Here is a 12,775-nt window from a genome sequence, read left to right as displayed (position 1 = left end):
CAAAGGTTGGGGAGTAACAGGTGTGCTGTGGAAGGGTATTCCAGAGGAGGGGTGAAGCACATGTGAAGTCTTATATACGCGAGTGCCAGGAAGTGATTCTAGAGGAGCACAAAAGAAGTTAATGTGCAGATCTGAGATTGCGATCGGGTTGGTATCTGGAAACTAGTGAGGAGATGTGCAGGAGAGAGAGATAGTGGAGAGCTTTGTAGGTTAGGGTTAAGAGTTTAAAATGACTCTTCTTGCTACGTGTGTCTGAGTCACAACTCTGTAACAAGCATGCAGCTAATCAAGTCAGACTTGAGTCAGATCACCTGATCTGCATGCTTGTTCAGGGTCTATGGCTAGAAATACACAGGATCAGGGGAACTGCCAAGCAACTGGCATTGCTTAAAAGGAAAGGCAGCCCTTACCACATCCCTCTCACCTTTCCTTTGAACAACACTCTGTCTCTACTTACTAAAGAGTAATCAATCATTGATCCATGTATGGATAGCATAAAGCTAGCTGCAGACATAAATGGGTGGCTAGACATAGTTATGTGTTGTACAAAGAACAGGACGGCATGACTCAGCCTAGCACTGCTGCTTCTCTTATGAAAAGGGAATGGAGCTGTTTGCAGACACTACAGGCAAACCTTAATGTGTACCAGATATGTTAGAAAAAAAAATGCATACATACCTGGGGCTTCCTCCAGCCCCTTCTGGCCTGATCGCTCCCTCAGCGCCATCCTCCGCCTCCTGGATCTTCTGTAACAGGTCCCGGTATCTTCGGCCAGTCGGCGCATGCACAGTGCAGTAGTACTGCGGAGTCGCAGAAAGCTCCCGGCAACGGAAACGTGTCAGGGTGGGTGCGTGCGTGTGGGCCGCACATGCGCAGTAAACCCCCACTGGCCACAATACCAGGACCTATTATTGAAGATCCAGGAGGCAGAGGACAATGGCGAGGGAGCAATCAGGCAGGAGGAGGCTGGAGGAAGCCCCAGGTATGTATGAATTTTTTCTAACGTCTCGGGTTTCCTTTAACAGAGTAACACAACCATCATCTTGAAAAATTAACCAATATCTCTTATCACATCTAACTTTGAATGTTCTGGTCTACTCCAGTGTTGTCTGCAGGAATTGCAGAGATACAGTGGTGTAGCTACTGAGTTATTGACACAAGTGTAAATTTTATGCTGTTTCCCTGCAGAATTTTTAAGTGGGGACATCCAGCAATATGCTTTTTTCACCCAAGAACCTGCCTCCCAAGGACAGCCACTGTGAGCATCGAGTGGGGAACAGTTTAATAATGATTGCCACTTAAAGTACTCCTGTGATTGGTGTTGTGATAACAATCACTTATATGTGTGCTTTGCATTGTGGTAATCATTAGCAAACCACTCCTTTACCTCCACTTACCGTAACAGCGCAAAACGGTGCTGAATATTTGGGCGCTGTCAAAAGACGGAGAACAAATTTGTGCAATAGCTGGCAGCCCAGCTACATCTTTCCCTTGAGTCCATGGTGGCCTGGAGGGGGAATAGTAATTAACGCCTCCGGGACTTTTGCAGGAGCAGGGTGAGCCATTTTTTGGCTTCACCCTTCTCCCAAATTTCCCGGCGCCATTTTGCATGTATGCCCACCCACTTACACCTCTTTTACACATTGGCTGTCATTGAGAAGCTGGCTCTGGTAGTCTGTTTCATGTGGTTATCATACATCCAGTACGCGGTGTAAAACTTACTCTGGGGTCTTTGGCTCTAGTTACACCATTGGATTCAAGACTAATAAATAGTCAATGCAGTGCCTGATTCAAGGCCCCCCCAGAGGTGGGCCTGTTGGGATCACAGCCTCTGCAACCTTGTTCTTATGCCACTGATCTGATGTGAGAAGTATCTTTTCCTGCATTTTCATCTCATGTTTGTAAGTACCATTACTCTTAAAATCACATATGTAAATTTAGCTGCATAAGGGTAGTATAGTGACTCTATGCTGTACAAAGATGCATCTGTCCCAGAAAAATATTGCATTGCTGCCTGGCCTGTGTTTTCCTGTGTCGCTACGTGGGCAGGGTAGATGTAGTAGCACATATCCTGGGAATGGGCAGCTTGTGTTGACAGTCATCTGGTTGCTATGAAGCCAGCTGTCATGGTTACCTGAGTACAACAGATGAGGCTGCCGGAGGTGGTGTGGTGAGAGTGCAGGGAGGAGGGGGAGAGAGTGGATAACTGCTGGGCTGTCAATGGAAGGAGAGGTAGGGGTTGTCGAGGGGAGGGTTGGCTTTCTCCCATCTACCCTTTGAAGGAGAGAAGCTCAATTATCTCCCTAGTAACAGAGCTTCTATTTTCAACCATATCTTTACTACTGATTCCCTTTTCTACAGGTCTCGAGTTGTTTATACGGAGGGATTGTGTCTAATTTGCAGCTATTTTCTGCCTATAGCAACACAGCGATGTAGCCAGTAGATTGTGAGCTCTGAATATCAGGATATTTTTAGCGCTCACCATTTTCAGTATGTGTTTACCTGTATTGGCACCCAGCTGTAGCAGTCTGAATGCAAACTGAATTGTCTGTGGTTGTACAGCGCACTTAGCTTTACAGGTGATAACAGAAGTCTATTTTTGCATGAAGATAAAAATTCCGCTAGGCAATATTTGCATCTGAATTGCCCAGGAACATAACACCTATGTAGTTGCAGAAGCACAGCAGCAACATAGAGCTTGATTCACAAAGCAGTGATAACTGTTATCACGCTGAGAAAAGTGCGTCGCACGAAATTTAGCGTGAAAACTGTTATCGCATGCAAAAATTTGCGTTTGCGCGATAACGCAAATTTTTTGCGCGTTAATGTTCCGCGTTTGTGCGATAAATTTGCGTTATCGCATGGACATTAACATGGGAATATTCACATTAATGTGCGAATGTGAATTTTTGCACGCGATAACTGTTTTCACGCTAAAACGCCGTAATAACCGTTATAACTGCTTTGTGAATCAAACCCATAGAGGGGTCCGAATTGGACTTACAAGTATCAAAATTCACTCTGAATTAAAGCGGTCCTGAACTCAGAATTTCCTCTCTGCTCTAAAATATAAGCAACAGCATAATAACCTTTAAAGAAAAACATTTCTTTTTTTTTTACAGCTGATACAAACCCTGCAATAAATCTGCAGTGTCCATTTCCTGCTTTCATGGGAGCGGACATATTGTTAACATCCTGTGTTTACAAATGAGCAACTCTGCCATGGCAGAGGGGATTCCTGGGCTGACACAGCTGAAGAGATCAAATTACAGTTATGATTAGTCACAGATGAGGGGGAATTAGATAGGCTAAACCAAGCATGGGCAAACTTGGCCCTCCAGCTGTTAAAGAGGAACTCCAGCCTAAACAAACATACTGTCATTAAGTTACATTAGTTATGTTAATTAAAATAGATAGCTAATATAATCTCTTACCCACACTGTTTTAAAAGAACAGGCAAATGTTTGATTTCATGATGGCAGCCATCTTTTTGGTTGAAAGGAGGTGACAGGGAGCATGAGACACAGTTGCAACTGTCCTGTGTCCTGATCACCTTTCCCAGTTGCAAGGCAACGTGAATAACAACATAGGAAATCCCATCATGCTCTGCACAGCATCAGTGTAAAAAAAGCCCGGGCTTTTTTTCTTTGATGGGTGGAGTTAGATAGAAATGCAGCTAAAAATGATGCTTTGGTAAGAAAAACAAAGTTCTGATGCTGTGAAACTGTTAAAGAAACACCAAGCCTTTTCAGTTCTGCTGAGTAGATTTTTAGTCCGAAGGTTCACTTTAAGGAACTACAAGTCCCACAATGCAGTTGCCTTTATGAGTCATGACTGTGGCTGTAAGACTCCTGCAATGCATTGTGGGACTTGTAGTTCCTTAACAGCTGGAGGGCCGAGTTTGCCCATGCCTGGGCTAAACTCTCTAAATACATACAGGGTGCATTTCTCTATGTTTTCCTTCTGTCCGGTGAAAGAGTTCAGGTCCACTTTAATGTTTTACATGTTGAAAACAAATTCCACTTTAGTTTCAGGTTTCAGTTTTAAAGGCTGGGACCCACTAGAGTGCTTTTGGAATCTGAAAAATCTGACCAAAAAGCGCTTTGCCAATGTAAGAGTATGGAGTGGAATCCACAGGAGTGATTGTGATTAGGACAAATTGAAAACACAGGTTCTGCAGCATTTTGTGAGTGATTGCGCTCCAATACTAAGTATATGACCACTGCAAATTTTGCTGTGAACAGATAACATGCGGTCAAAAGAGCTCTCCATGCAGGTGAAAGAAGCCATCCTTAGGCTACGAAAACAGAAAAAAAAAAACATTTGAGAAATTGCTACAATATTACAAGTGTGAAAATCTACAGTTTGGTACATCCTGAGAAAGAAAGCAAGCACCGGTGAACTGTTAACTACAGTTACTGTTTAACCTTGAACACACAATACCTGGAGGATCATGGTACACCATGTATTTTATAGAAAACACGCTCAGCTCACAGCTACCGTTAAAGAGAAACGGTAACCAAGGATTAAACTTCATCCCAATCAGTAGCTGATACCCCCTTTCCCAGGAGAAATGTTTTTCTTTTCTCAAACTGATCATCAGGGGGGTCTGTGTGGCTGATATTGTGGTGAAACCCCTCCCACAGAAGTGAAAGAGGCAGTCTGTAATGAGCACCCTTCAAACTTGACAGAGGAAGGGTGGGCCTAACTACCTGCCAACAGGTGAAGAAATCTCACTGATAGCTACAGAAACCATCAGTGTGCAGTTATCGCTTCTAATGGTTGTGCAACAAAATATTCAGAGTACGATATCGTCATTTTTGTCTATGCCATTCTCATTTGTGTTTGAAATACTCTGTTGAAACAATGCTCTGAGTCTAAAGCAAAGTCTAGTTACTTTGGAAAATCTCTGGGTTCTTCTTTTATCGTAAAGTGATAACAACAGTTTTACCCATGTGTGTATAGTAAGACTGAATACTTAAATTTTGACTGTTCCGGTGCTCTTGTTCAGAGAGTGGTGGTTCCTAGTTCTCTAGCGAGGTTCATATGGGAAGTGATTAGATAGAATAATTGCATTTTCAGGGTTATGCTCCTCTTCACAGTCCAATCAGCAGACTGGATGTGTTCATGTCTATACTGTATTCAAGGCTAACCTCTCTGGCTAGTATGTCTAAAGGCATTTGGCCTGGCTGGCCAGGGTTAGATATACAGTATTATGGCAGCTATATATTTAGCTGTCTGCCCAGAGTTTAGCTTTAGGGCTGTTACACATGGTTGACTAGTCAATAAGTTGTTCTGACTGACATTCCAGTTTGTAAACAAGGACAGGAATGACAAGACAAATTACATTTATATTGCGCTTTTCTCCTTGCGGACTCAAAGCGCCAGAGCAGAGCAGCAGCCACTAGGGCGTGCTCTATTGGCAGTAGCAGTGTAAGGGAGACTTGCCTAAGGTCTCCTACTGAATTAGTGCTGGCTTACTGAACAGGCAGAGCCGAGATTCGAACCCAGGTCTCCTGCGTCAGAGGCAGAGCCCTTAACCATTATACCATCCAGCCAACTGCCAACTGACATATCAAGCTACACATGTATACAGTACAATGAGGTTGATTCACAAAGCCGTGCTAATTCATAGCATGGCCGTGCTATGCTTCGCATAAAACTTTACGCGCACTATAGCAAACGTTTGCACGCGTTAACGCAGCACAACGCGTGCAAAAGTATGCGTTGCACCATGTGAACGCATGCAAACGTTTGTGATCGCGCACGTAAAGTTTTATGCACAGTAAACCGTGCGCGAAGCATAGCACAGCCGTGCTATGAATTAGGACGGCTTTGTGAATCAACCTCAATATGTGTACATTAAAGAGAAACTCCGACCAAGAATTTAACTTATTCCCAATCAGTAGCTTATACCCCCTTCTACGTGAGAAATCTATTCCTTTTCACAAACAGACCATCAGGGGGCGCTGTGTGACTGATATTGTGGTGAAACCCCTCCCACAAGAAGCTCTGAGTACCGAGGTACTTCTGGCAGTTTCCTGTCTGTGAACCTTGTTGCCTTGTGGGAAATAGCTGTTTACAGCTGTTTCCAACTGCCAAAACAGCATACAGCAGCTACATCACTTGCCAGCAGTAAAAATGTCACCATGTGATAAATGTCAGAATATAAATCAGGGATTTAAAAGATTTTACAATGGGCAAACACTGACTAAATCATTTATACCTAATTATTGTAAAAATGAAGCACTTTTTTATTACATTATATTCACTCGAGTTCCTCTTTAAGGGTCCTTATACATCACTGGATTTTGTGGGCCAATTGACGCTTCGATCTGATTTCCAGTTTGTTTACATACATTATTACCAGGGGGGTGTCTCCCTTATTCCAGGGGTGGTCCTGTTATCACTTGGTGTATATATTTTGTGGTGCACAACGTATTAAACTGTTTGTCTGCACTGTTCTGAAGAAGGGGACCCTGTGTGGCCCCGAAACAATTGTCAACTTATGGTGTTTGACACATGATGGAAAAATAATCTACTCTTTGCTCTTTAAAAAGCTGGTGTGCTAACCAATCCTTTGGTCTTGTTTTACTTATATAGGGTGTTGCTTGGCATCCCTGGTTATGCACCCTGACTACTGATGAAAGGCCAAAAGTGGCCATACATCTCCCAACTTGGTAGCTAATCGACCATCCAATTCGATAATTATGATCTAATCAGATGAAAATCGGTGCCGCCAAGAGCATTCCCGATCGACGATGCGACCGATATCAGGGTGAAATAGGTTGCATGTAACGAACAGACACACTTCAAGATGTTGGGCCGTCGTGGTCAATCGAGTGCAAGGTGGTAACAGTAAACGATATCAGTACGAGAGACGAAACTCCCATGTGTGCATTTATACATTACCTGTCCTGTGTCGCCCAACCCATGGTGCCCATCCATCTTCGGAATCCCCTAATCTTCCATAAGTGGTATACACAGTGTACATGCGCTGTGTATGGTGCTAATGGAAGAGAGGGGGATTCTGAAGACAGATGGGCACCGCGTGTTGGGCGACAAAGGACAGGTAGAGTATAAATGCAAACCTGGGGGGCACATTTTTACACTAGCGAGACGGCAGGTGCAGTGGACACGGCGGATGCGGTGGACGTGCTGGACTCGGCCAATTCCCAAAAGATTTCATGCTAAAATTGGTTGGGAATTGGCCTGCAGTACATGGGCAGACGACAGATCTCTCTCTAATTAGATTCGATCAAAGAGAGATTTGTCTCTTGGTTGAATCTGCCCATCATCGCTAGATGTATAGGCACCTTAAAGAGGAACTCCTCTGAAAATAATGTAATAAAAAAAGTGCTTCATTTTTGTGTATAAATGATTTAGTCAGTGTTTGTCCATTGTAAAATCTTCCCTCTCCCTAATTTACATTCTAACATTTATCATATGGTGACAGTTTTACTGCTGCCAGGTGATGTCGGTGGAAGGAGATGCTGCTGGTTTTTTTTGGCAGTTGGAAACAGCTGTAAACAGCCGTTATTTCCCACAATGCAACAAGGCACCCACAGTGTCATGTCAGAACCATGGTCCTGACATCACACTGTGGGAGGGGTTTCATCACAATATCAGCCGTACAGAGCCCTCTAATGATCCGTTAGTGAAAAGGGAAAAGATTTCTCATAAGAAAGAGGGTATCAGCTACTGAATGGGATGAAGTTCAATTCTTGATTACGGTTTCTCTTTAAGTTATCGGTTGTTTCCAGTTGAACTGCTGCAGAATTCAGGTCAATTCAGAGATGGTCACATGATCACCACTTTCTGGCAGCAGGGAAATAAGTTGCAACTACTTGTAAAACGTATTACTGTTAATTCTGGTGTGAGAGGGATGTGGGATTGCTATTGTCTGCTGAGTGTGCTTTTAGCTACATGGTCATCGTTGGGCTTTAAAGAAGCCAAGCAGCTAGCAAACTGGCCCATTACGAAGCATGATCGGCCATGATAATTACAGAACTTATACAACATGGGGGGCCACTTTCATCCTCACGAGACTGTCTACGAGACAGGACCAGCATTATATGCAATTCATTGTGCTGACCGCATTAAGGCCATTTAGGCTGTAAATGAAATACATATGTTTTCCAATGTATGTAACATACACTTCAGCTTCCTTTTTCCTGGCAAAGAGGCCTGTAACATCTGGAATTGTAGAGACCACAAAAATGCAATTATCATAAACATAGCACAGATCCTCCCATAAGACATCTCCTGTGGTTACCAATGAAACTCAGAAGGGAAGCCTCCTGGTGCCCCATGGTCTGACAAATAGGTCCTTCAACATCAAAGACGCCACTCTGCCACTGCATGACTTACCTTAAAAGATCTTTCCGTTTATTTTGTGTGCATAGTCATTATATACTTGCTAAAAAAAAATTAAAGCCACCTTTAGGCACAAACGCTTTTTAACACTCTCTTAATCATGTTGCCATTAATGGTCATTGCTCAGTCATTAAAGGATACCCCAACTGAAATGTGACATAATGAGATAGACATGTGTATGAACAGTGCCTAGCACACAGATAACTATGCTGTGTTCCTTTTTTTCTTTCTCTGCCTGAAAGAGTTAAATATCAGGTATGTAAGTGGCTGACTCAGTCCTGACTCAGACAGGAAGTGACTACAGTGTGACCCTCACTGATAAGAAATTCCAACTATAAAACACTTTCCTAGCAGAAAATGGCTTCTGAGAGCAAGAAAGAGGTAAAAAAGAGGGAATTTCTTATCAGTGAGGGTCACACTGTAGTCACTTCCTGTCTGAGTCAGGACTGAGTCAGCCACTTACATACCTGATATTTAATGCTTTCAGGCAGAGAAAGAAAAAAAGGAACACAGCATAGTTATCTGTGTGCTAGGCACTGTACATACACATGTCTATCTCATTATGTCACATTTCAGTTGTGGTATCCTCAGTGGCGTACCTAGGGTATTTGACACCCGGTGCTGGGTATTAAAAGAAACCCCCCCCAAAAAAAAGGAAAGGAGAGAGAGCGGCATACTAAGCGCGCCAAGGTGGGTTATGCCAGACCCCCCCACCTGGGTTTCCTCCTTACACACTCTCCCCCCTCCAGATATGCATCAGCACAGTGAGCAACAGTGAAGGTGGAGACCTGTGGCACGTGATGGTGACAGTTGAAGTATTCCCTGCATGCCCGTCTCATATCTGGAGGGGGGAGACCGTGGAAGGAGGGGACCCAAGTGAGGGGGGTATGTGGCACCCCCCTCCCCTGTCCCTCCTTTGTGTGCTGCTTTCCTCCTGCTCATGGCCTCTGTGGGAGGTCCTTGCGACAGGGTTGCCAACCTTATTTCTATTTTTGAAGGACAAAAGGCCCCAAAAAAGCGCAACATTTTGGATGGAGAGGGGGCTGAGTCAGAAGCGTACTTTTAAGTAGAGTTGTGGGTGGGGCTAAGCTCTGCACATAATTTTTTTTTTTTTAGTATTTATATAGCATTGAGATGATCTTCCACAGCACTTTACATAGTCAGGTTATTCACTGTCCTCAGGGAAGCTTACAATCGAATCCCACCCTACCACAGTCATAATGCAATGTCTGCTGTATTATTATTATTATTATTATTATTATGTATATAGCACTGATAACTTCTGCAGCACTATACCGAGTACATAGTCATGTCACTGTCCTCAGAGGAGCTCATAGTCTAATCCCTGTCATAGTCAGAGTGTAATGTAATGTCCTACCATATTATAATTATGCATTTATATAGCAGACATCTTCTGCAGCATTTTACAGAGTGCATAGTCATGTCACTGACTGTCCTTAGAGGAGCTCACACTCTAATCCTACCATAGTCATAGTGCAATGTCCTACCATATTATTATTATGTATTTATATAGCACTGACATCTTCTGCAGCACATTACAGAGTACATAGTCATGTCACTGACTGTCCTAAGAGGAGCTCACACTCTAATCTTACCATAGTCATAGTGTTATGTCCTACCATATTATTATTATGCATTTATATAGCACTGACATCTCCTGCAGCACATTACAGAGTACATAGTCATGTCACTGACTGTCCTCAGAGGAGCTCACACTCTAATCCCTACCATAGTTATAGTCTAATGTGATGTCCTACCATATTACTATTATGTATTTATATAGCACTGGCATCTCCTGCTGCACATTACAGAGTGCATAGTCATGTCACTGACTGTCCTTAGAGGAGCTCACAATCTAATCCTACTATAGTTGTATGGCCTACCATATTATGTATTTATATAGCCCTGACATCACCTGCAGCACTTTACAGAGTACATAGTCATGTCACTGACTGGCCTCAGAGGAGCTCACAATCTAATCCTACCATAGCCTAATGTCCTACCATATTATTATTATGTATTATATATCACTGACATCTTCTGCAACACTTTAAGGAAACCAGAGCTGAATGACAGTAAGTTTTATACATACCTGGGGCTTCCTCTAGCCCCATCCACACGGATCGCTCCCACGCCGCTGTCCTCAGCCTTCTCTGGTACCGGGTCCCGTAACTTCAACCTGTTGTGGCCAGTCTGTGCAAGAGAAGTGCGCTCTCTACGTATCTCTCCAGTGGCTGCGTAAAGAGCGCACTTCTCTTGTGTCAGACAGACCACGACTGGCAGAAGTGACGGGACCTGGTACCGAAGCAGGAGATGGCTGAGGACAGCGGAGTGGGAGCAATCCATGCAGATGGAGCTAGAGGAAGCCCCAGGTATGTATAAAACTTATTAGTCAGCTCTGGTACACTTTAACTGTTCTCAGACTAGCTCACAATCTATAGACACCAGCTTCCATAGCAAATACAGGGGGAAAGCTGCCTGCCTGATCATCAGAACAGCTCACAACAAATCATTTATAAAACAAAACAATGCAAATTTCCCTTTCAGAGCAAGATTCCATGTGAAGGTGATTTTATCTTTACAAAGCTCGGTCTGGCTTCATCTGTGAATCACCCTGCACCTCTTAACATAAACAACCCCCATGTTCTGCCTATAGAAAGGCTTCCCTGCTCCCATCCCTCCTGTAACCCCATCGAAGCTTCTAAGGAATGCTGCCCAGCAGAGAAGATAACAGTCCAGAGCAAGGAGGACTCCTGTAGCTGAAGTGCCACTGCATGCACACAGTAGTGTTGTCCGGATCATGAACGATTCGGATCTTTGATCCGAATCTATTTTATGAGTCGATCATCCGAATCATCAAAATGAACGATTCGGATCGCAAAAGGGGCGGGGCCAGGAGCGACACGCCCCCTCTCAGCGGGCAGCGGGGTCCTGGAAGCAGGGATCGCTCTGTTGGATGGGAGCCAGCCTTGCAGGGTGACACGTAGATGAGAGAGAGGGGACATGGGTGCCACTGCCAGATATGTGTAGAGCACACATACTGGCTGCAACGTGCTGCTCATTATAGGCTGGCTGTTCCGTAGTTGTGCACAGTGATCACATTGGAAACTTTTGGCTCAGCACAGCTCAGTAACTTTGCAGACAGTGTGATTGAAAGGCAATATGATCCTCCTGCACTCGGCACTAAACAGCTGCACTTATCTTCTGGGAATGCTTTCTTTCACTGTGCGACCTTTTCTTTCAAAGTGTACAGATGAACATATAGGTGAAATATATGTAAAGCATATGACTGCAGCATGTGGGTATTACGTGCAAACATTTCTGCTCTCTGCTTATCCCTCCTCCCTTCTCTGTCCACTCCCTGCCCTCTGTCCATCTTCTCCCCTTCTCTGTGTGTCCACCCCCCTCCCCTTCTCCTGTCCACAGACCTGTCCTGCTGTTCATTTCACCCCCGAATGCTTCCGGTAGTAAAATGATCCGAGATTCGGATCAAAGATCCGGATCTCTTCAATGATCCGATTCGAATCATCCGGATCATTGAAAAGATCCGAACTTCCCATCTCTAGCACACAGTGATCAGCTTCCTTGTGCTGAATTATACTGACAGGCTGTGTGACTGGAAGGGATAAGAAGCGGATTGCAGGTATGAGGACAATGATACACCAGTACACTTGAGTGATAGAGAGTTACCTTCTCTCCATGCTGATCGAGAGTAGAGACCAGGACTTCGGGGCTATGGGGGCGGGTTTGCTTGGCTGTCTCTCTCGCTTCTATTGGCTAGAGAGATCTGACAGCCGAAAAGAAAGCTTCTGATTGGAGGGAGGGAGAAGGGAGAAGGAGGCGGCGGCAGCAGCCTGATATCTCGGACGTAACTTTTCAGGCTTGCTAAACAATAATACTAATGAATCTGATAATAATAATAATAGTGGGAACTGTGTAATGCTCACAAAGCGACTTTAAAACAATACAGACATGATTAATTTTAGGTGATTAATCTAGATGGACGGTTGGCAACCCTGCTTTGTGACACCCCCCTCCCTGTCAATCACCCGGTGCGCCCCGCCCCCTTGCGCCCAATGGAAGGAACGCCACTGGGTATCCTTTAAGTAACACTACAGGGCATGAACCATACCTGGCTATTGCTAAACGACCTGCCAGTAATAGTGTAGACATAAGCGGCTGGGCACATCCAGTAAAAAAACCTTTATTGTATCCAATTTAAAAGAGTTGCAACCACAGCAACAGTGCAGCAGGAGAGAGAGGGGTCAGCATGCGAAGTTGCTAAACGTCCTGTACTGTACCATGGAGAGGGGAGGAGGAATGATGGAGCCATGCAAGTCATTGAACAAGACTTTTGTGGTTTTGCAATGCATGGCTG

This window comes from Hyperolius riggenbachi, chromosome 6, assembly GCF_040937935.1.
Source record: "Hyperolius riggenbachi isolate aHypRig1 chromosome 6, aHypRig1.pri, whole genome shotgun sequence".
Taxonomy (NCBI): Eukaryota; Metazoa; Chordata; class Amphibia; order Anura; family Hyperoliidae; genus Hyperolius; species Hyperolius riggenbachi.
Note: the sequence above shows the minus strand (reverse complement) of the source record.